This window comes from Coturnix japonica, chromosome 1 (assembly GCF_054131305.1).
Source record: "Coturnix japonica strain WE chromosome 1, WE-NBRP24, whole genome shotgun sequence".
NCBI classification, from domain to species: domain Eukaryota; kingdom Metazoa; phylum Chordata; class Aves; order Galliformes; family Phasianidae; genus Coturnix; species Coturnix japonica.
In genome coordinates this window covers 7,577,483-7,602,513 of record NC_140663.1, presented here as the reverse complement: position 1 = coordinate 7,602,513, position 25,031 = coordinate 7,577,483, and the positions used below count along the sequence as shown (strand labels likewise).

Here is a 25,031-nt window from a genome sequence, read left to right as displayed (position 1 = left end):
TACAGATGCTTTGAAGAATTACAGAATTAAACTTTCAATTGATTTAAAATGCAGGTATCAAGTTCTGAGTACACTCTCCAACTCAAACTCCACATATTCATTTATGGATTTAATCTAACCCACTTGCCATCAGCAAAATGAATCATTATATTAGTATGTTGATGTATGTTGTTCAGAAGTACTTTTAATTGTGGCAAAAGAGCACCATAAAAGTATACTGGAAAAAACAAAAGAAAACAATTTTATGTAAGGAAAATTGTACGTATCTCAGTATGCATGTGTTCTCTTCCTGGGTTCAAGTCAGTAAAAAAACATATAATTAATCTTTAAATCCTAAATCTGATGAATTAATCTATAGTTAAACTTCATGTCACCATGCACTCTAGATTTGTTAAAATATTACCGGCACCTTCTGAAGTGAAGAAAAATTGGATTATTTTAACTGTCAGCCTAGGTAGATTTATTCTCAAGGTTTGTGTTTGACAACTTAAATTTACCTGAGATTTTCTGTTCTAATCATCAATATTCAAGGCTCATACTATCTCTCTAGTATTTGAGGAGAATAAACGGACTTTAATGGTCAATTGAAAAAGATAACTTCTCTTTCTACCCTTTACTATGTACTAAAAAACCCACTACTATTTGAAGCAAAGCACCTTGTTTTAAAGAATATAAATAACTCAGAGCAAGCTAATGATTTCTGGCTTTGAACATGCATATCTCTTCCTGTACACATAACACAATCATACCATCTGGTTTATTTGTGCAAATACCGATCTTTGTTATAGGAGAAGTTAACACCTTTGTGCCTACACTCCCATCTAATGATAAGAATGCTCAATTATGCCTGTATACTGGGCAAAATATAAGCTCCATCACTCATTCTTACTAGCAAACCATAGCACCCAAACCCCAAACACCTATGTATGACAACATTCACATTCCAAACACCTATGTATGACAACATTCACATTTTGGAGATTGTCCCAAACCAATAGGATACAGCTTAGTTTAAATAATCCAAGCAAATTAATCTGACTTCTCAGATGAATCCTATTGAACTCGTTGATGAAATGTGTATTTTAACCAAGAACATCAAAAATGTTTTATGTGTATTTAACAACTTAATTCTATTTGTAACCAATTTGATGTTGAATTAAAATATCACTTTCAGTCCAGATACAATTGCTCACTGAGACACCGTACTTCAAACAGGAGAATGCTGTAGTTACTTCACAGGTGCTTGTGAAAACTTGCATGAATTACCAAGTCTAAACAAAAGAGTAGCAGCAAAAGAACTGTTAAATATATTTAAATGAAGAGTCCTATAATGCTATGTGATGGGTATAATCGCTCCCCCTTTCCTTGAAGAGCAAATACATAGACATTACCTAACACCTAGTTTTTTTAAATCTTTTGCAGTGCATTACACTGGAGCAAAATAGCTTAGCAGTTATGGAAAAAAAATCACCTGTAGAAGATGAGTTTAGATGAAACAAGAAGGCTGAAAAGGAAGCTACTCTTTGAGCCCTGGGAATACATGATTTATCCTTTGATCTTTTCACTCCAATTATATTCAGTGGGCAGGGCAAAAAACATTAAGTGCCATTCCCTCCCTAGGACCACAGGGAAATGTTATTTCTCATCACTGCTAATCCATCACTGCTGGATTGCAAAACTCTTCACTTCTGAATACACAATTCTGCTGTTAGTTCAGGGCCTTCTTAACTCTTCATCTGAAAGCTATAGTCTTGCTGTCTCATGTCTTCACTTGTCTTTTGTCCTCCAACTCTGGCAGCAGGTGTAAGATCTTCCTGTAGGGCTAAAGGATGTTTTTATGCAGATCTTCACTGCTCTTAGAAGACAAGTAAATTCATTGACCTTAACTAGGAGGCTCACTTGGTCTGGAGGGCTGCTCTTGAGACCAAAGGTAATAATTCTCTACCTTCTTTGCCACTGCTTCTTCTAAAAGAGCATATACCAAGAAGCATTCATAAAATAAAATGAGAATAGAAATATTAGTTCTGTCTGCCATGTTGTTAATATTCAGTTTTGCAAGGAGAAGGTTTAAATGCAGCTATTAATTATTTTCCTCTCAATGTTTTTTAAAACTTTACTTTTCTTTGTCTCTTACATCTAACCTTCAGTTTCAAACTCACAGAGTTCAAAACATGACCCAGGCTGTATAAGGCAAATTGTAGATCTTAAAACTCTGCTAAAAGAAAATGAGTACCACAATATTAATGATTATTTAGAAAACAGCCAGATGGTAGGCATCTTCTTATATTAATCATTATTTTTAATTATTAGAGCAGTATTAACTCTGAATATAAAAGCATTTAAAACCAGGATTCAGACTCGCCAGATTAAGTCATCTGCTACTGCAATTCTTCAAAATAATCATGATTGACTTTGTGAATGTGATAAGGATAGCGTGTGGAAATGCTGCTATTTACCTCTGAGGCAACTGTGAGTAAACACTGCACTGTGGCGAGATGGAAATAAGAACTTTATTTTTTTCATAAAACCAATTTTACTTGAAGTTAAGGGTAACCAAATAATATATACTTCCTCTTTTGTTTGTCCCTCTAGAATTACTTCTCATACATCAGAAACTGAGCACTATAGGTCAGAAGTTTGTCTCTTTGTCAAGTTCAGAAATTTTGTAGCTGCCCAAAATCTTAAATTAAAAAAAAAAAAAAAAAGATAAAAATGGTTAATTATTTCCTATGCTTCCACTACTAGCAGAAGCATGCAGTCAAGTTTTTGTTGTTGTTGTTGTTGCTGTTGTTGTACCCAACAGATGAGTAAGGGCAGAATTAATGGTACAAAAATTTTGTTGAAACCAAGCTCGTCATCATCCATCATGGTCATTCTACAAACTTCCGAAAGCCAAAATAAGATTCAGGGATAGTACTTTCCTCATACCATCTTTATTTTCTGGTAGCCTGACATCTGCCTTCTGAATATAATTCATAAAACTTTCAATACCAGGCAGAAATGAAGACTGCTATTAAGGCATTTCCACAATTGATGTGGTTACAGCTTAATTTTGGTGGAGGTTTTTGCCAGACAGAAGATCACCAGATGGAAACACAAAATCATTAAACTACTCTGTTTATCATGAATATTTGAATTATGTTTGCAGTAGTTGTACTTCCATACTTGTATCATGAACATTAATGAGAATACAATGGAGTGAGGACAAGAAGTATTTGTATTTTGTCAACATCATTGACCGTAAGGAGTTCCCAAGGTGCTACCAGATGAAACATTTTAAATTGCTAAAATAAAGTGAGATTCCCACTGCACACAAAAAGAAGATGTATTCATGTATAATTATAGGATTACGACCTATTTTTCTACTCAGGATTTGATCAGTAGGTTTGCAAAACAGCATCAGTTCCTAAGGGAGCTTATTCTTATTTTAGATCATTTCCTTAAATTAGGATAAAAGAACAAAAATGAAGTACATTAAAATCAGAGATTATTATTATTATTTTCATTACTCAATATTGTTTCAATCAATCTACAATCCAGTATAAAATATTATGTCAATGGACAGTACTCAAATAAATATAAATAACCCCAAATTATGTGTATTTTGCTATAATTGTATTACCTATTTTTTCCTTTAGAACAGCAGTTTCTTTCATCTGCCCTGTCTGCTGTTGTACATACACTGCAATGTACATTATTTATTGATACATTATTTTACCCCCTTCAGTGTGCAGCCACTAAAAATATGGAATGTCTGTGAGAAATTTCTTTTTCTCCTCTTAAGGATCAATATTCTACAAACATCTGATAACTATTTGTTTTAATATTTGGGCTGTACGATAGCCCCCTTCCCACCCCACCCCCCTATTTATCTTATTATTTTATCCTATTTATTTTATTTTATTTTATTTTATTTTATTTTATTTTATTTTATTTTATTTTATTTTATTTTATTTTATTTTATTTTATTTTTTAATGCTTTGCTGATATTATTTATTAATTTACTTATAATTTCCTATGTTAGGGAGAGTAACATCTGTGTCTACTTCTTGATGGTCAATCAGTTATCAATCAGAAAAAATATCAAATGATAACAAAATCATCTGATGGTAAATAATTAAATTGCAAAATAACATAACTAAACAGAATATCTTTACATACAAATTGATGTAATAGTAAATAATAATAATAATAAATCTCTGTAGTAACTACAAAAAAATTTCAAAGAAACCAAATAGGAAGTTCTGATAAGAGTAATATATGGATACAGTCAGAGGATAATTCCCATAAAAGATTAATTACAAAGATCAAATAAACAGAGTTGATATTTAAAACAACCCCATTCTCCTCCCTCCCTGCCCCCCCCCCCCAAAAAAAAAAAAACAAGAAAAAAAAAAACAAAACAAAAAACCAAAAACAAACAAACAAACAAACAAAACCAACACCCTTCATCTTTCACTTTCCTTTTCTAGTGTAATTAATCCAGTAGAAGTACAGTGCTTTAGGAAGGAATTTTACTAATTTAGAAGAATTTAAAGTACTGAACAATAAAATATGAAATACACCTAATAAACCTAATGAAATACACTGATGAGGCGTAGTATTAAAAATACTAATTTTTCTGTGTTTTACAGGATTTTCCATTGTGTGTTTGACCAAAATAAGCAATTGAGTGAATATGTATATATTATTATTGTATTTTTATATTTTAGAAGAATAACAGAAAGTAATTCAAGTAAAAAATTAAGGGAAAATAAATGCAACTTTTCTCTTGCTGACACTTATTCTACCTGTGATTAGAAAGACTTCACCTATTTTAATAGTCCTAGGTCACTAAGTTGGTATCTCCATGGACATTTATGAATTCTTTGAGGTCATGTTTTGCCATACTTGAAAAGAAAAAAAGAGGAGAGGAGAGGAGAGGAGAGGAGAGGAGAGGAGAGGGAGAGGAGAGGGAGAGGAGAGGGAGAGGAGAGGGAGAGGAGGGGAGAGGAGGGGAGAGGAGAGGAGAGGAGAGGAGAGGAGAGGAGAGGAGAGGGAGAGGAGAGGGAGAGGAGAGGGAGAGGAGAGGGAGAGGAGAGGGAGAGGAGAGGGAGAGGAGAGGGAGAGGAGAGGGAGAGGAGAGGGAGAGGAGAGGGAGAGGAGAGGGAGGAGAGGGAGAGGGAGAGGAGAGGGAGAGGAGAGGGAGAGGAGAGGGAGAGGGAGAGGGAGAGGAGGGGAGAGGAGGGGAGAGGAGGGGAGAGGAGAGGAGAGGAGAGGAGAGGAGAGGAGAGGAGAGGAGAGGAGAGGAGAGGAGAGGAGAGGAGAGGAGAGGAGAGGAGAGGAGAGGAGAGGAGAGGAGAGGAGAGGAGAGGAGAGGAGAGGAGAGGGAGAGGAGAGGGAGAGGAGAGGGAGAGGAGAGGGAGAGGAGAGGGAGAGGAGAGGGAGAGGAGAGGGAGAGGAGAGGGAGAGGAGAGGGAGAGGAGAGGGAGAGGAGAGGGAGAGGAGAGGGAGAGGAGAGGGAGAGGAGAGGGAGAGGAGAGGGAGAGGAGAGGGAGAGGAGAGGGAGAGGAGAGGGAGAGGAGAGGGAGAGGAGAGGGAGAGGAGAGGGAGAGGAGAGGGAGAGAGGAGGGAGAGGAGGGGAGAGGGAGAGGGAGAGGGAGAGGGAGAGGGAGAGGGAGAGGGAGAGGGAGAGGGAGAGGGAGAGGGAGAGGGAGAGGGAGAGGGAGAGGGAGAGGGAGAGGGAGAGGGAGAGGGAGAGGGAGAGGGAGAGGAGAGGAGAGGAGAGGAGAGGAGAGGAGAGGAGAGGAGAGGAGAGGAGAGGAGAGGAGAGGAGAGGAGAGGAGAGGAGAGGAGAGGAGAGGAGAGGAGAGGAGAGGAGAGGAGAGGAGAGGAGAGGAGAGGAGAGGAGAGGAGAGGAGAGGAGAGGAGAGGAGAGGAGAGGAGAGGAGAGGAGAGGAGAGGAGAGGAGAGGAGAGGAGAGGAGAGGAGAGGAGAGGAGAGGAGAGGAGAGGAGAGGAGAGGAGAGGAGAGGAGAGGAGAGGAGAGGAGAGGAGAAAGGCAAGGCAAGTAGAGAAGTGGAAACAGTGCAAGAACTTTCTATTCTGCTTTTATACATGAGCTGTATAAAAGGCTTTGCTTATGTGCCCATAAAAGACACAATCAAAATGTGGAGCAGAACTTATTTTACAACACAATGTACGTTTCTGTATATACTGGAGTAGATGATAACTGCAGGAAATTGCAGCAGGACTGAACTTTGTTGAAAGCTCCTACGCATTCAGAATTTAAAACTAAAGCCAAGGCCTATAAACTGTTGGACATTTTGTGCTAATTAACTATCACTTTGTTTATGACAGCTATAATTACACCACATTGTAAGCCATCATCACACAAGACAACTTTATTATATATACACATTACTTTTTAGGGGTTTTGCAAACCCACGATAATTGTTGGGTGGTTCTAATTTCACGATGAAAAAATACTGATAGCATGTGCTTATATGGTTTATTAATTTCTTCATTAGTTATTTCTGAAAGATTTTTCTTCTGTGTAATAGACAAAATTGTTTCAGCCCTGAAACAGCTTATGGAAGTCTAATTGTCAAATGTCTTTCTATTGCTCAGGCCAATATTAAAATATTTTCCATTAGAGCCAATCTTTAGTTAGTATAAAACCGGCAATCGAAACCTTTCGTTCTTTAAGTGCTTTTCTTTATCTGTGGAGAGGCTAAAAAATGTCTCTGTAGATGGTAACCATGGCTTTGGGGAATGTTTTACAGCGGATTTTCGCAAACTGATTTTTTTTCAGGTTTATTGGCCTCATAGCAGATAATACAGAAGACCACACAATTAGAATGATCATTTTTCTTTGCATTAGCGAAATACATTTAGAATGGCAGGAGTTAACCTTAGGGGAACCTGTACTCATTAATGATGTTTCATGGGCAATGGTTCAGCATTTAAGAGAGAGTACAGAGGGGAATCTTCAAAAGTGCATCCGAACTGAAGTCCAAAAGTCACAGCGAGATACAATGAAACTGTGCCCTTAATCTCCTGGGGTTTGTTTTTGTTCTAATTAGTCCCCAATTTTCAATCGTTTATGAATGTACTGTGTGGAGAAAGCAGTTTAATGACTCACAAGGAGAAAATTCCTCTTCATTTAACTTCAGTGAAACTACAAAGCCCATTACTTCAAGAGAGAGAATCTCCTTGCTGTAGCATGCTGGCTTGCCATAGCAGTTGTAAAAATGTCTGAGTAAAGAACACATCTATAAGGAAAAGTATCATGAAATCCAACAAACTCTTCCAGAGGATAAGAAGAGATTTCTTGCCTATTCTTGAATTGACACGTGTATATATAAAGTGATTTGATTTCTCTTTCTTCTGTGCAACATGAACAACTGCAATTCCTTGGGTATGGGAGCTCATCTTTTTTTATTTATCTTTTGACTGCTGACTTCATAGTCACATCATAAAGAATCATTGAACTAGAGCTAGGAAAACTATTATACCATCCCTTTAATCTTGTTTCAAAGTTAGCATATGATACAGCTCTCCCACAGAGACTAGTGCAGACAACTGTCTTCTGCAGAAAGTTTGTGAAAATGCAGGAACATGGGTCAATCTCATCCATATTCACATCTTACACCAGGAATGAATTTGGAGACATAAATATTAGTTAAAAATAAATTATTAAATGCTAGCCCCGAATGCTGTTTTCATCACATGTCTGAAAAATACAAAAATGGGGAGTGAAAATGCAAAACATCTTGTCACGATCTGTAAGTAGCACTGTTTATTAATTCAGTAGTTAAAGCAGTTTTCAAACAAACTGTCATCCAGCCAATGACATCTTCTGCGAAAGCATAAAAAACACACAACACATTTTAAGTAAACAAAAATTATTTTCTGGGTGTGTTCTGTTTGATATCACACATGAAGGATTAGAGAAAATGAAAAGCTAAAAGAGTGAGTACATGAATTTATCACTATGGTAGCCTTAAGAAAAAATGAAAACAAGCAAACAAACAAAAAAACAAACCACCAACAACAACAAAAACAAAATGAAATAAGAATAGTTGGAAACTGATGCCTTAACCCCATGATCAATATCATGAAGGCTGGCCAGTTTCCAGAGCACATAAGCTTGTTTCAAATATTCCAAAAATTAAGAAAAGGCTCTGAAAAACTTAGATGTAAGCTGAATTAATGTGTCTTTTCAATGTTCACAAGAAATTAACAGCTTTGTGTACATTGCTGTATGGTTCACAAACAGTCCTATCATAATCATGTAAAGAAAACAGAACAGTTTGCACTTCGTGACTGGTATCACTGTCTCTCACAATTCACTTTGAAAACTGAGGATAAAGATGTGATATTATAAACCAAATAGCGTATGAATTAATTCTTCCTTCCACTGCTCATTTTAGCATTTATCTTTTTCTAACAAAATACATTTAAAGATGACTCCTACTTGACCACACTGAACTCTCCCAGTTTCTCTATTCAAACAAGGACAGGTCATCTTTTCACAAGGATGATACTTCAGTTTATTTTGCTATGTGGAATGTGCAGACAATTATTATTATTATTATTTTTTATTTTTTTTTTTACCGCTTATGGGAATCATGCCTTATTTCTAAAATGTTTCTTAAATATTCATGCTTAGAGTATTGATTCATCTTAAAAATAGACTTTACAGTGGTATGACAACTCAATTTATGTTTTATAAAGATACTTCTTTAAAATAATTTAGAATATCAAACATATAATGCGATTTGTTTATGTATTTGTAGCAAAATAAAATAGATATTGTTGAAAAAAGATATCTAATTTTTGATGCTGGTCATATTCTAGAATGTGACACCCAACTAAGACTTGGTATGACAGTAGTATTTATCATGTAGGCCGTACAATTGGCAAGAGTTGAAATAAAACAGAATTTGCAAAACTTTTTGTGTTTGTGTTTCACCAAGTTTATCATTAAAAATGTGTAAAACCCACTGCTTTAATAGATTGACTTTAGGAGCAATGAACTGTTTATGAATTTGAAACACAGAGCAGAAAAATTAGGTTCTTTTTATCAATCTGGATCTTTCTTTTTCATAAAACATAAATAAAAACACAAACAAACAAACAAAAAAACCCCCTTGATTTAGTTTTGTTTTTTTTTTTTAAAAAAAAAAAAAAAGCTTGTTACACTATTTTTGTTGAATTTATTTTGTTAAGCTTTCTGTTTATAAACTAAACAAGCCATTAGAAGCTTTCTACATTTCTCAAACAAGCAGCAAATCTCTATGTTTCTAAAATGTGTTTTCTCTAGCACTGGAAGGCGCAGTTAAGAATATGCTGGAGTCCATGCTTTAAATCTAGGAATTATAGCTTGATCTTTTTCTCCATGCAAAATATTAACCTTTGCCAAATACATTGACAATAATTAAAAACAGATCTAAATCTTTTATCAGTCAAGATTTCAAAGATGTTTGAAACAGCATCTGCCTTTTGCAACTATGATGAAAGCTTTGCATCATCATGATCACAATTTATGCACTATATGGTTCTACAACTTGAGTTAAGCTGAGGGAAGATTTAAAAACTCTGGTCTTGTTTCAGAAATGAGTAGTTCCATGCTCGCAATTAGTAGGTGAAAAGCCAGAAGAATTTCACTGGTAAACACTTCAAAATGGTGCTTTACATATGTAGCTAATAGACTGAAAGTGAATCAAAACATCCCCAAAGAATCTGAGCAGTGAATGTACTTGAAAAATGATTGTGATATTTCTAGGGAACTAATCTCTTCCGTGCACTATCTTTAACAAAACTGGCCAGTGGGCAACTGATACCAGAAATACTTTAGTTTGCAGTCGTGGTGGTGGTGTATTTTTTGTTTGGTTGGTTGGTTGGTTTTGTCAGGTTGTTCTTTTTACCATGCTCAGCAATGCATTTCATGTCCTTTAAAGTGAATAGACATATTTTTTGTTCTTACAAACAATGCATCTAAACACTGTTGGATTCTCATATTTGACTTAAACAGGAGTTCTTACTCCCTTTCATTTTCTGTGAAGTTTTATTACATGTGTAAACCATAGTTTAAATAAAATATACCTATAAAAACTGACTTCAAAAGGGAAAGACAAATTTGTTTAACTGTCATAAAAACTGTTATCCCATTTTTAAGTTAACAAAATGTATAAATATTCTACAGTATGGTAACATTGACATTAATATTGTTTTATGAAAAGCCTATGAGCAGTAGTCAAAAGGGCTGTTACAACTTATAATCTCCCAAAAACAAAATGTTGTGTGTATCATCTCATCTTTTTTGTAAACTTCTATGTAAGTACTAATTATGTTTATTATCTGAATGTCTAATGTTTCTTTACTATTTTAAATATAAAGAAAAAAAAACACATAAAAATGACTTAAATTCTTCCTTAAGCTTTAATTCCAGCATTAATTTATATGAATATATTTACCATGCCTCATTGTCTCTGAGTATTGGATTCTAACTATTAATGTTTTGTTAGGAGTGTGAATATTTTTTTTAGCATTTCAGTTCCTAGAAGTAGTTTCCTCTTTACATAAATCTGATAACAATTCAGGTGAACTTCAAAGCTGCAGTATACAGGTTGATGGTATTCAGCATGCAGACAAGATAAACCATTTTTCACTTTGCTGATCTCTTTGGTCAGTCTACTGCTGAACAGATTTCTTTGCCTTGCTTTTCCCAGGACCATTATCTGAGACATACTTCTTTCATGGGAAACGTTAACCAAAAGCACAGCGTTCTTTCTTGCCTCTGAAGTCTCTCTTGGCAAATAAGAAATATGAAACACATTGTTTAGATTTTACAAATACTAAATCATCTCAAGGAATAAAGAATGGGCAACTCAGACATTCTCTAGCAACTCAAACTAGGTAGTGAAAAACCACCCAAGAGGGAAGATTTTGTGAGAGATTTTTTTACAGTGAAGAAAATACTTGTTCATCAAAGACAATCCTTTCCACTGCCAATATAACTAAGCATAAGAATAATAAAGTTGATATTTTAAAACTCATAAAATGTTGTGCATGCTAAACTAAGGTTTTCTAATCATCTCTACAGCTGTTGTGTACCTGCCTGAGAACCTGTATTGAAAAGAGATCCAGAAAGACCACCCATCCAGAGACCATATCACCCAACAGGGAAGTGCCAATTTCAATCCTTCAAGGGTCTTTTTACCCTACCACATATCCACTTCCATCAAGTTACAGGATTGAGTGACAAGTGATTTAATGTTTTGTAATGAGAGGCTAATTTTTCAGGAATTATACAGGGGGCAGAGGGTCTCTGTAGCAGAGCTGTGTCAATGAAAATGCCACAATGGTGATATCACATCCAGGTTGCTAAGATTACCACCTACTGATGTCCCAAAGGTGGAGACTAAAGAATGAACTTCATAGATTCAGCTAGGAGTTCAAATTACAGAATGCAACCATATGTTGGCACTTATGTTGTAGAAGAAAAGCTCCCAACAGTGGAAGGAACTGGTAAGACAGAGTGAGAGAGATGGTCACGTACATATATAACAATAACATTTTTACATTTATAATTATAATAAAAAGCAGAAGGTAATATTTGCTGGATTTTTCAGAACAAAACAGCTTTTCACCTAACTTTATCAAAACACATATATGAGTTATTATGGACTAACAGATTTTTTCTTTTGTCACTTGGTCACTAGGGAAGCAGAGGGTAGAACATTAAATGTAATTACCTGTAATTGTTTTAAGCACTAGATTCATTTGTTTAGATGAAATTTGAAGAAAAAACATTTATGGTTAAAGATGTGTTCATGGTAAGCTAGGCATGGGTACTCAGACTGCTTAGGGGCTTAAAGAAAGACCCTGTTCTCACAAAAGTACTTGACCTGGGAAGACATTCAAAAATTGGGGTCAAATGTGCACAAGCTGAGTTAATTTATAAAGGCCTCATTTTTCAGAAGTAAAAGTATCAAGAAAGTGATGGAAGAAAAAAATCTAATGAGATGCTAGAATTTTAAAATAGCTTCAGGTGTAAACAACAGCTGCTAATGTGAGACACTGTACTATATCTAACGAACATGACTGAAAAAAAAAGGGATAATAAAAACATGCTTTAAATCTCCTCAAATTCACTTGAATACTCCAGTGTGAAATTCATTATTTAAACAATTTCAAGCCTTTCTTTCAGTCAACTATTCCCTATTATTATTATTATTATTATTATTATTTTCCAATGTGCAATTATTTTATTTCATGCTTAAGGGGAGAAGTCTAGAGAAATGTTGGTAAATATAAGGACAGAGAGAAAGCATGAGTTTAAAGGATATCTTTTAAAGGTTTTTACTCTTCAAAGAAAAGTAAATCAAACTAACCAAAGTGATTTCTTAATCCCTTGGAGGGAGAGAGATTGTATAGTTAGAGGTTTTTTTCTTCTGCTTTGTAAGAGTGGCAAATCCTTATTGAAGATGAAAACAAATCATTATAACGACATTGTTAGTATATTGATAAAAATCTCAATTATGACCCATGTTTGTTTACATGTATGCTAAGAGAGATGATAGAATGCTTTATGTAATAGACTGAGATTCCCTTTTTACACTTGAGAACACATTTTGTGCCTTTCATTTCCTCATCTGAGAACGGGAGAAATGACTGATTTACAGAAAGGAAAAAAGCTGGCACTCATAAAATGTGAGCCCATATCCTGGCAAAATGGCTCAGCAGAGTAATACCTATTAAAATTCAACATGTGCTGAGAGTGCAGCATCTTCTTGGTGATCATCACCTATTTTGATAGAAGGAGTTATGTTAAAAATTTAGCTAAATTATGTCTAAATCTAAATTTGGCTTTGCTCAGTCAATAGAATGGAATCTATCCAGGCATCAGTAGCTCAATATATTATTCATGTATCGTGCTACTTTCAGTGAAGTAAATTTTAGTTAACAGAGCAAATCTGTTTTTTGGTCCTAAATAATGTGATTGAATTTTACAAGAATTAATAGATGTGAACTTTTTCAGGAATTGACAATTCTGGCATAACTCAAGTCTGTTCCAAAATTGACAGATTTCTCCTCTTTCACAAAGTATTTATGATTCACTGTGTGTCCAAAGTCCCTTTGGCTTTGTGAAATTTAGTACTAATAAAGGTGACTTCAGAATTAGAAACTAGCTTTTTTAACACAGTTCATAACACCAGATTTATTCTTCTTTACCCTTTGATAGAAAAGCACACGTATATCCAGTCTTCTTCTTCTTTTTTTTTTTTTTTTGATATCTTACTGCAATCTTATGAAAAAAAAAAAAAAGGAAAATGGTTTATATGATATATTCTTAAATAACCTCAGTTATCTTAACTACCAATTCCCCCTTGCGTATGTTCACATATAGAGTTCCCCTTACAGCTTCCCTTCCAACAAGAATGAAGAGATGAAGAATATCGTAAACAATTATAGTAACTTATAAAGCATATTTTTAGAGTTCATCAAAGTATTTCATACCAGATTTCTTATAGATTTCTATATGTATCACAGATATTTAATAATAATAATAATAAAATAGAATAAAGGCACTGAATAAGATTGTAATAATAGCAATATCACCACCTGAAAGAAATGCAAAAAATGAATTTGGTACATTCATTTTAAGATCTGGGATTCCAGTGAGTTTCTACAAATATATCACTTTGATATACAATGGATATCATGCACAACTCACATCTTTGTTTTTCCATATAAAAAAAAGAAATGTGTAAACTGTTATGAAATCTGAACATCCTCTTGTGCTGTGCTAGGGTCTAGTTTCAAACAAAGCTGATCTAATTTCTTATCTGCAAGAAAATAATTTGGGAAGATCTGAAGTAAACCCAGAAGAAACTCAGCTTGTAAGAACCACTTGGTTTCATACAGGTCCATAACCCAAAAAATTGGTCCTAATTGGAACAAGAGTATTGTAAATTATTAAGATATGTTTCATGAAAAATGTAGAAGTTTGAGGTTTGGAAATCTTCCAGATAGTGAAATAAATACAAAAGTTTACAAATGTTATGATATATGGGCTCATGAACATTTTTTGAAGGAAAATATAAGCTCCTTTCTCTTATGAGTTCCATACATGTTGACTACCGTACAGCACTTAAAAATTTGTCTTTCCCAATCAACCTTAGATGAAATCCACATAGACTCTCAAAGGCTAAAAACTATATTGATAAATTTCCAGGTACTGAGAAACTTCATCACTCACACTGCCTAAACTTTTGACGTGGACCAATTAGCACAGTCTCCATTTCTGAGCACAGTCCAGAGGGTAGTGAAACAGTGCATCATTCCTTGTTGGTAGTTTACAACAGTCAAGTACTTTGATTAGGATAACCAGTTTTAGAAATAAAGCTGCATGACATTCCATGCACCCAGGAGTCAGGACAAGAGAATGATCTGTTCACCTTTCATATGTTAGCGCAGAGATACGTTCAGTGTCTGGAGGTCACTTGTTTCGACTTCACTAATGATTGAAAAAATTGCTGATACAAAAGTAAAACTGAAAGTATTCTACACAATGATAGAACAAGGTGTACAATGTAATAAATTCACAGAATAGCTTGGAGTAAGCCTATGTAATTTCTCATGAAATCAAAATGTATTAACATCAATTTTGCTAGGTCATAGTTTCTCAGGAATGTCTTTTGGAGAAACAGATTTTTTCGTGTAATAGATTATGAGCAGGTCTAATGTGAAACACAATATTTTCCCAGTACTTCAAATTTTACTGACAGTCTCTTTGTAAACCTGCTAACATTCTCTTTGTAATGCAGAAACTAATTAATCTGTAATATGAAATTGAGGAGATGGATTAAGCCTCAAGCTTTTTCTTTATGTTTGTTGCATATACCAGAGGGAGTTGTGATGTGTATATTTTCTGCACAATACAGCCAGATTCCATTTCATGTAAACCAGGTTTCTTTTGTGTTTAAATAAGAAAATCTGCATACATTTGCCCCAATTGTCTCTAATGTTATCCAAATCTATTTTACTCTCATCATCCCTCTTCAGTCAGCTCCCAAAGGCCAGTGAATATCAACACTATAAGAGCAGTGTCTTACAAGGTCTAAAATTATCCAATGACTTGATATGGAAGGCTAATCACATTAAATTGCAGCTATATCCTTTCAACTGTATTCCCCAGCTTCAAATAATCAGCATCACAAAGAACAAGGTTCTCTGATTTAATTCTCTCTGGGTAGTTAAAATGAATCCTACATCATCACTGCAGTGTTTGAAAACCAACTTATTTTAAATCCAATTATTTTAGTTCTTGGGCTTTTCACAAAAACACACTGCTTTCAGTGTTAAATTGTAAGCTAATTGCCACAATGATTTGCCTAGACCATAAAATGCCTATTAGAATAAAGTTTTCATGAGTCAGAGATAAGTTTGCCAACAAATCCTTAAGGGTGAAAACGAGAAGCAGGATTTATTGTCCACCCAAGGACCTTTATCAAATTATTACATACCCATCTCTAACTGATACTTCAATCCCTAGAACAGTTTTTAATGTCTACTATTGTTAACCTTTTAAACATTCCAATTACTATTCAAGGAAAGGTAGTAAAAAGAAATTGATGGAAATACAAGAAAGAAAATATTTCAAGTGCATAACCTGGATGTTTTTCATAAAAAATGCAAGCATGTGAGTTTTTAAACATTGTGTACAGACAAGTATGATACATTTGATATCTTGCACACATTTTCAGAAAATATGTATATTAAAAAACAACAACAACAACAAAAAACATAATAATTTAAATTTCGTTACATTCCAGGCTGAATGTGGCTCTGGACATCCTGGTCTAATTGTTGGGAACCCTGCCCATGGCAGTTGGGTTGAAACTAGATTATCTTTGAGGTTCTTTTCTACCCAGGTCATTCTATGATTCTATGATTCCTTCAGTAGTCCTGAACCACTTGCTTCTAAAAGCTGTATGTCCCATTCTAAACAATCTTTAATTATATGAGATTAAGAGTAGCAAATGCTTTATCAAATAATTAGGTAATGTACTTCTAAAAGATGAGACAAATGAGGCAACTATAAACAAGAGTTTTTATTCCTTACAGAAAGTTTAACTTCCTTGTTGAATATTTAACATTTTGCATCTTAGTGGAAATTCTACCCCAGTGATAGCAAATTCATTTTGAAATTAAAATTACAAACATACAGATTATATGGTATATCTTGGGTGGGGGTGGTGATATTAAGTTATATTTCTAAAACCCTGAGACACATACCAAATAGATTTCAGTTATAGAAACTGGCATAGAAAATGCCCAGTGTCTCTGCAGAAGTTTTGGACAGTGCATTAAGATGGAGATGATCAGACAGAGACATTACTGAATGCCAAAAGTTTTATGTTGTCATTAAAGTGATCACCAAATACTTAGAAGAGGGGATATAGTTTATGTCTTCAAAGGTGTAAATTATCTGGTGAAAGTATTTAAATAGCTTAAGAAAAAGACCTTTCCTTCCTCAGAATAAGTTATCAGAACACACCAAAGTGGAACTCAAAATTCTTTGTTATTGCTCAGACACTCAGCCTTGCCAGTATTTACAAAGATGTTCAAACCAATAATTGTGCACAAATTAAATTTATTCTGCATTAAAAACACTGAAATCAAAATAAAGTACAACAGAAACATCATTTTCCATGCAGCCATTCTGGGAGAATAAGGTAATGATAGTTTCACCTCTCCTTTTATCAAGACTAGGCTAGGTCAATTCTGCAGGAAACTGAATACTCATATTCCCTTAGATTGGACCTACTTCTGATTAATCACTTTATTTATTTATTTATCTATTTATTTATTTATTTATTTAACTAGAAAGGTACCCTGCAGTTTTGTAGGTTTAGTTTTCTAGCAGTATTAACTGGAAAACTCTACTTAAATAGGAATCACTATATATATATATATATATATATATAAAACTCATATATATATTATATATATATTACTCATATATAATTTATATATATATATATATATTTATATATATATAAAGGAGGGAGCAGAATGGAGAAAGCAAAGCAAAGGGAACACAATCCTATAACATCTGTGATCATATCAATCATATCAAAGTCTTACCATCTTGGTTTGATGCTGTTTATATGATTTTTTAAATCACAGTACATAAGAAATCATTAATAGATGCAAACAGATGAGTATATACAGAAAAATGTCTTGATATAATAAGGAATAAAGCAGTAGTACAAATCTGCTAATATTATTCTGTAGCAAACTTTAGTTTGCATAAGAGTAGAAAGGCACGGAACAATTTAGTTTAAAATAGTCACGATTCGCCACAAGAAAAGATGCTTTCACACCACTGAAGAACATATAGATCTAGAACAATGATGCCTTGATGTCAGCCAATGATGCTGAATGGAACTGTAACATTAAATAATAAGACAATGAATTTACAATATTTATAATCCCCTTTTAGTTTCCTGCCTAGAAAAGCTCACTAAGTGGCTCCTTCATTAATCTTACTGTGAAAATTGAAATAAGGCAAAAAAAACCACACACTTTGAATTGAACAATTGTTGGAAAAAAAAAAAAAAAAAAAAAGTAGAAGAAGAAGGAGAGGGAAGACAGCAGCTATAGCAGCTATAAAGCTGGAGAACTTACTTTCAATTATGTAATAATTTAAGGGAAATGCCATGTGGATGGCAGCCTGCAGAGCTGAGGAGGAAGAGATAAAATAAAAAAAAAAAAACCAACAACAGAAATAAAGACATCAGGTGACCATCGAGGTAGAAGTATGTTAACACATTGGGAGGAGGAAGGAAGCATTAAGAATCAATCCATCCACTAGCTTTTATTCTTCAAATTGCAGGTGTGGTGTTACAGGAATTTAAAGTATCCATTAGCCTTTTATAAGGAGACTAGGTAATGAATTATAACTTCTAGGGAAACAACTGAAGGAAAAATCAGCTATGGCACATTTTTTCTTAGCTAATTTAAAGATTAACCACTCTGTAAATTCTTACCCAAAAGAGAGCAGATTTTGGTCATTCTTATTCAGGCTGAATAAGAGCTCCTCACTGAAATCTGTGCTGTTGTTTGGAATTGCCATTTTTTGTTTCATAATCAGGACCACTGAGGTGCTATAAAAGCTAAATAAAGTTGCTAGTTTTACTCAAGTCATGGCCATAGGATCTGTCCATAACGTGTAATTAAAAACAAAACAGCTACATTGGGAAAGTATTCATAAAGGTCACTATTTGAGCAATATTTTTAATGATTTTTTCCCTTTAAAAGTACAAATGTAATGTCTCATTGCAATGAAAAAATATAATAAAAAGGAAATATTTGACCAAATTCTTCTCTGCTTCACACTGAGCATGTACAACAGGTTCCAGGGGCATTTCTGCTACAAGAGACAGAGTTTATTGCATTGCATGAATGAATGATAACAGTTTCTTTCACTTTTTCCTTTCTCTGCTTCCATATTACTAGGTTTTCTAGTTGCATATTTCCCATTATTATTATTATTATCTTTTAGATCTCTAACATAGATTAATGAGAAATAAAGTTCTGCACAACTCCCATCATGATGCACAGAGATAGAGATTTACAACAGCTCAGTAAGTACAGATTCAGTATTTGGTTTAAGCTATGCAGTGTATTTTTTCTACTTCTCAGTGCACTGAACTTCTTACCTCATCTGCTGGCTGTCAAGTCCATGTGGATTCAACACTTTAAATCAAGCAAAGATAGGGAAGCAAGGGCTACTAGCCAGTGGATTTTATGAACAGAGCTGTAGATGTCCTAAAGTCTTCAAAAGAGATTTCAAATTCAACCTCAGTCATGTATTATCCCCATACAGAAGACTGAATTTCACCCTCCGGGAGCTTACACTACCTCATACAGCAGTCTTATTGTGAAAAGTCACCTCTGCTTCAATTTGTAGCATTCCTTCTCTCTCTTCTTCTCTGCACTTCCTAACCTCAGGCCAACAAAAGGAAATCTGGTTTATATTTCCCAGCACAGAATTTGTTTTCACCTCTGACACACACTGAAGAATCCATGCATGCCAGCACCATGTTACTGACAGTGCCACACTTCTCACCTCATGCTCTAATCACTCATGGCCTGCAGGGCCTTCTGCCCAGCTCACAGCCAAATCAGAAACACCCCTCCTGATAAAGCCATATCAAGGGATTTTATTCTAGGAAATGAGAAAATGTGCAAGACCATAATTCTAACTTAAGTGGAAGCTTATCTTCCCAAAATTGTAACCAGTACTTTCCTACAATGGACAATTCCTGTAATATGTCTGCATATATCCAAGTGTCAGAAATCAAAGAACAATTTTCCTGTAAATGATGTGTTTCAGAACCACCTCTGTTTCAGCAGCAAAACTTTGTAGAATAACAGACTAACTCAAGACATGGAAAATAAAATCAAGTTCTTACAAGTACTCACTGACAGCACATGAACTAAAAGTAAAAACAAAAAACAAAAAAAACAAAACAAAACAAAACAAACAAGATTATACATCTTATATAAACAAACAGGTCTTAGCCTGTACAGATATGTTAATTAAAAGTCTTGTGTCTGGATCGCAATGAGTTCTATCTGAAGCTGGATACCAATCATGCTGCTCAGCAACCCCATTATATGCTTGAGCAGCATGAAAAGCAAATGCATTTATAAACCATGATATGATTCTGAACTAACATGAATTTATGACTTGATAAATATTCATATTTCTAGCAATCCCAGATACACCTGATTTTTGATTCATGGTAAAAAACATTTTCATTTTTGCTTTAACATAGAACCAACCCTCAGCTCAGGACAGTTATTCTAAATTTTGCTCATTTTACATTGCCTTTTCTGGCATTTGGAGAATAAAATCCCATAAATGTTTGTGCTCATGCTTAATATTCAGTAAATGAATTTTCAGATGGCCTCACTGAGACCATTCCTATAGTTAAAACTATGCGTAGTAATGCAGTTGGATTAAATATCATGGTTCTAAACACTATATACAGACAACTCCTCCTCAAGGGCATATAAGCTAAATAGACTAAACAGACAATGCCTTGCAGGGAAAGCAGAGGCAGAGCAACCTATACTTGACTTAGAAAATTGCTATACTTCTACATATGAAACCTTGACCTGTTTTTTTTAATGCATTTTTAAGTGTAGGTCTAAAGCAGTCTGACTACTGTCAGCAAATTTTGTTTGAAAGAAGAATCGGGACTTGCCCATGCTGTTAAGAGTAGCTGCCTGGCTCGGATGGGAATGGGACTGAAGTCTCTCAGGCTCTATTCAGCAGCTTTCTTCAAGCTCTGACAAATTTGTGTTTTAGCACTGAAACCCTAAATAAATGCATGTTTGTAGGAGCAGTCTTCTTTTTTTCTTTTTTTTTCTTTCCCCCCTCCCCCCCCCCCCCCGCCCCCCAATTTATTAATCAATATTAATCTTAACAGAGACCATACTGGTCAAAGGCATCTTTCTATTACATCAGTGTCATTTTCTTTTCTCAGTTGCTGAACACCAATAAAAATGAGCCTTCTCTGCTTCTTCCGCACCCTTCTCCAGGTCCCCTTCCCCCAAACAAAGAGGTTGTTTGCATGTGCAGGGAGAAATAAGAGAGCCAAAAGCCCAGCTTGTGTTCAGCTTCTCCACAGGGATAAAAGAGAATTAAAAAAATTAAAGCTAAGGAGAATCTCCATCCTATGTGGAGATGTATGTGTTGGTGAACATGTCCACTGAAAATAAGGAAATGCTGAGGTTCTCAATGCCTCCTTTACATCTGTCTTTAAAAGTCAAACCAATTATCCTCAGGGTAATTTACCCCCTGACCTGAAAGGGGATGGAAAGCAGAATAAACCCTGTACAATTCAGATGGAAGCAGTTAGAAACCTAGAACTCCACCTGGAATGTCACAAGGAGAATATCTTTTACAGTTAGGTTGATGAGGCATTCGAACAAGTTGCCCAGAGATGTGATGGAAGCCTTCTGTCCCTGAAGACATTCAAGACCAGACTGGACCAGATTCTGATCAACCTGGTCTAGCTGTATGTGCCCTTGTTTATTGCAGGGGAATTAGATTTGATGACCTTTAAAAGTCACTTCCAACTCTAATGATTCTATGTTTTTATGATTCTAAAATAAATGGTTTAATTTGTTGATGGGTTCATTTGCAGGCAGTGGGACTATTGTGGTGTCTGTTGGAACAGGTTAGAACTGTCTATGTACTGCAATGGACAGCCTCTGTCTCTCCTCACGGTGGTTCATTTGGCTTCTTACTGCCGAAGTCTGATAATGGATACCCAGTAATGCTCTTCCAGGTCAAAAACACTTCAGTTGGATGTGAGATGACCATTACCTATGTTTAAAACTGAATTTAGGTACCTAAATACAAGTAATGCAGGAATGTTAAACCAAGAAGCCAATTCAGCTGCCAATTTATCTCAAAGAAAAAAAAATAATAATCAGAAAAGTAATTTCTCATTGCTAACAATGAAGGGTCTGCAAGCACTTCTGATGTCAGTCCTTTCTCAGGTCACAGATGACAGGACTTGAGGAAACACTCAAGTTTTACCAGGGAAGGTTTAGACTGGGAGAGATTCAGACTTGATATTAGGATGAATTCCTTAAATAGAGGGTGGCCAAGTACTGGAAAACAGTGTCCATGAAAGGCTGGAGTCCAGATTGTTGGAGGTATTGAAAAGTCATGTGGCTTTAAGGGACATGATTTAATGACAGAACATCGTAGTTGATGGTTGGATTTGATCTGGAAGTTCCTTTCCAACAACAACTGGTCTTACATGACCTTCAAAACAAAATTTTCAGCCTAGGCTAATTCTGATCCAGCAATGTTGTTAGCTTCAGAATATACCAAATGTATAAATTACGGTAACAACAGAAATAAATAATTTCATCCAGATAATTGTTCAATTTGTATGCTGTATAGTCAGCAAGTCATGCTCATATCACTCAGTTAGGTTGATGGGACAGCAGTTGTTGTCACTTTTGACCCTAGTTATTCATTTGATAAAAGCATTTAGAATCCAGATCCACCCACATCCTCCCTCCCCCCCACAAAAAAAATTAAAAAAAAAATTAAAACATTCTGTTGGCTTAAAATGATATCTCTGTACTCAATAACTGAAAACTTGCTGCTAATATTTTAGTAGCTCAGTGCTGCTGCTGCACATTAGATGAAGTCTGACTAGAAGTAATTTATAAGTTCTTATTGGAAGCTAAGATGGAAATGATAAAGAGGATGTTTCAATGTTTTAATACCATTTAGATTTTTTTCAAATGCTTTTAAAAATTTTAACAATGCAGTCTTAAATGAGATCAGTCTGATTTTACATATGCTGAACTTTATGAGATAATTAATTCAATAGATGCAAGTTGCAATAATGGATTGTTAACAAAATTGTTGACAACTAAAAATTTGTCATGACAAAGCTGAATGCAGATAAAAATCTTCATTTAATTTCTACATCAGTTCATAAATAATTGAACTAGTATTTACTTTCATTAAGAAAACTTGTTTTGTCCTGATTGCATACTTTGTGTGAAAAAATATGTTGATTTTTTTGAGAAAAAATATAATTGATATTATCAAGACTGAAAGTTCACAAAAATAAATGAGGATTGTTTGTATGAAGAATGATTTTTCTTGTTTTCATTAGTATGTGTGTCTTCCAGTTTATGTAATAAGAAAGACTCCAACTTAGTTTCCTCAAATCCTATTGCATTCGTTGTTGTTGTGCTGTTGCTATTGCATTACTGTAGATATATCAGTAGGGTGGATATTTGTCTTTTACAAACAGACATGGCTACATCACAGAACAATCCCAAGTATTGAATCATCTAGTCAGTCTAGAGTCTAAATTGTATATTTAAAACTATCAAAAATAAAGAAGTAATGAAATGAGTCAACCTTTCAGTAAATACTATTTTTCGTACTACTCTGTTTGAACAATACTTTTCAGTACCACAGAATGGTTCCTATTCACATAGGAAAAAAAATTGTGATGTACTATGCTATTTTTTCTTCTTTCCCCAAAAGCACTTCCAAAATTATTTATAGTTAGATATCATTTTTATTTTACATTGCATAGCTATTGAAGGGTGGGGAATGAAGGAAGGAGCAGGGATAAATCTGTGAGTAAAGGCAGGTGTCCAAGATTGCTTTTTCCCATATAAGTGACCCTTGGCTGTTCTGACACTGCAAATCCTATAGTCCCCGCTGAGTAACTTCACTCAACACAGTGGAACATCCCTGCTCAGATCAGCTCTTAAATGTCAGCATACTTTCTGAACATTTGGTCAGGAGGGTATCTATTTGTTGTGCCACTTGCTGGATAAGAGCACTAAACACCAGGGAACTATGGAATAGTAGTGGGCTGATAAAATGTTTTAGTACAAACATCTTGGCCTACTCCTACAAAACTGCATTGCAATTCTCTTCCCTCAAGAGACCATTTCACAACAAGCTGACAGATCTTCATGAGTCTGAGATTCCAATCCTTCCAACCAAGCATTGCTGAAAGTAACCCTGAAGGCATTTTGTCTCAAATCCACTGGGGTCCTTGTTTGAGTCCTATTAAAAATTATGAGTTTGAAATGACAATAGGATGCTTGAATCCTTGCATGGATTTGGGACCCCAGACTTGCAGCAGGTCTCAGCTTAATCACTGAAACATGACAACTGAAATATTTAGGATTTAAGACAAAATTCTTATCTTACTAACTGAATTCACTTAGTAAGTATATTGATCAGTTGTGCTTTTAATTGAAGTGCAAATTCTGTGCCAAATATCTCAAACATTAGGGGAACGCAGATATGTGCTAAATACCATCATTGTGCTAACGACATTTTTAGCAGTTTTCATTTGTTTTTATATAGTCAGAAAATGTTTAATCAGTATTCAGCGATTATTTTTAAAAAGAAGAGAACCTGTGTATTGATATAGGGCTCCAGCATCTTGTTTTCTCATTCTGTATATTAAAGGAGACATCTTTCAGCATGTCTTCTACAGTCAGGAAGAAAGTAGGAGTAATTCTTCAACAAAGAATTGGCAAATAACCACAGCCATGTCAGCAGACTGAAATCCTGACTTTCCAGGCGTCTACAACAGCTTAAACCAATAAATCCATTTCATTCATGCTTTTTCCTGAAGGTTCAGGAGGTGAGAAGCAGCCTTTGCTGTGTATAAACAGTTATCTACAGCATATTTGACAAAGAAATTTTATTGTCTTAAAATGGCTTTGCTTCTACCACCCACAGTGTAGAAATACAGCAGTGCAGCTTGTAAACCAGCTTCCATCCTGTTCTAATGATAGTTTAACAACCAGAAGAACTATAATGTTTAAATATAGAATGATTTCTGTTTACACATTTAACTATCCCCACCATTACAGGGACTTTGGCAGTTTACATAATAACCTCAGAACAATAGACTTGTGCAGTCTGCTCTGGGTGAAGTGATACAGCCATCCTGTAAAGGATTAGAAGTTGTAGCGTTTTTGTTGATTTTTTAAATTGTAGCTAATCTTGTCTTTGATATGCACTGCCTGTGTTGGCAGCCTCTTGATGCTGACAGCAACTAGATTCAGCTCAGGAGCTCCGGCTTAAATTTGCCACTCCAGCCAGACTTATAGGCACCAGACGCTATGGTGATTTCTATGTTAGTAAATAAAACAAAGGCAGGCCTGTGGAGCAACGAGGTATTTAAATAAAAAACATTAGAGTGAGTCATGAATCTGAAATCTTCTCCTAGTCTCTTGTACATTTAAGTACTAATGCACCTATATGATCCACGTACACGGAGACCGGAATTGCCTCTGGCCCTTCAGTACCATGCTTCCTTAGGGAGTTACCTCCTCAAAATGTGACTGCTTAATATCACTCACATTTTGCTAATACATAGCAACGTTCCTTGAAACTATCATATATTTTTTTTTCCTTTTCTTTTTACCATAAGACTCAAACACTGAGATTTG

At 35.0% G+C, this 25,031-nt stretch overlaps 1 long non-coding RNA gene across 2 annotated transcripts in view; it reads right to left on the bottom strand.

Annotated features, from left to right (window-relative positions):
• The window catches only part of LOC107320426 (uncharacterized), a 70,063-nt gene extending 50,969 nt beyond the window's left edge, over positions 1-19,094 (bottom strand). The window contains exon 1 of one of the 2 annotated variants that reach the window (XR_014947864.1): positions 18,918-19,094. This is a non-coding gene — a long non-coding RNA (uncharacterized LOC107320426). The remainder of the gene's footprint in view (positions 1-18,917) is intronic. The other variant, XR_001558291.2, reaches the window with a different exon arrangement.
• Between the last annotated feature and the right edge of the window lie 5,937 nt (positions 19,095-25,031).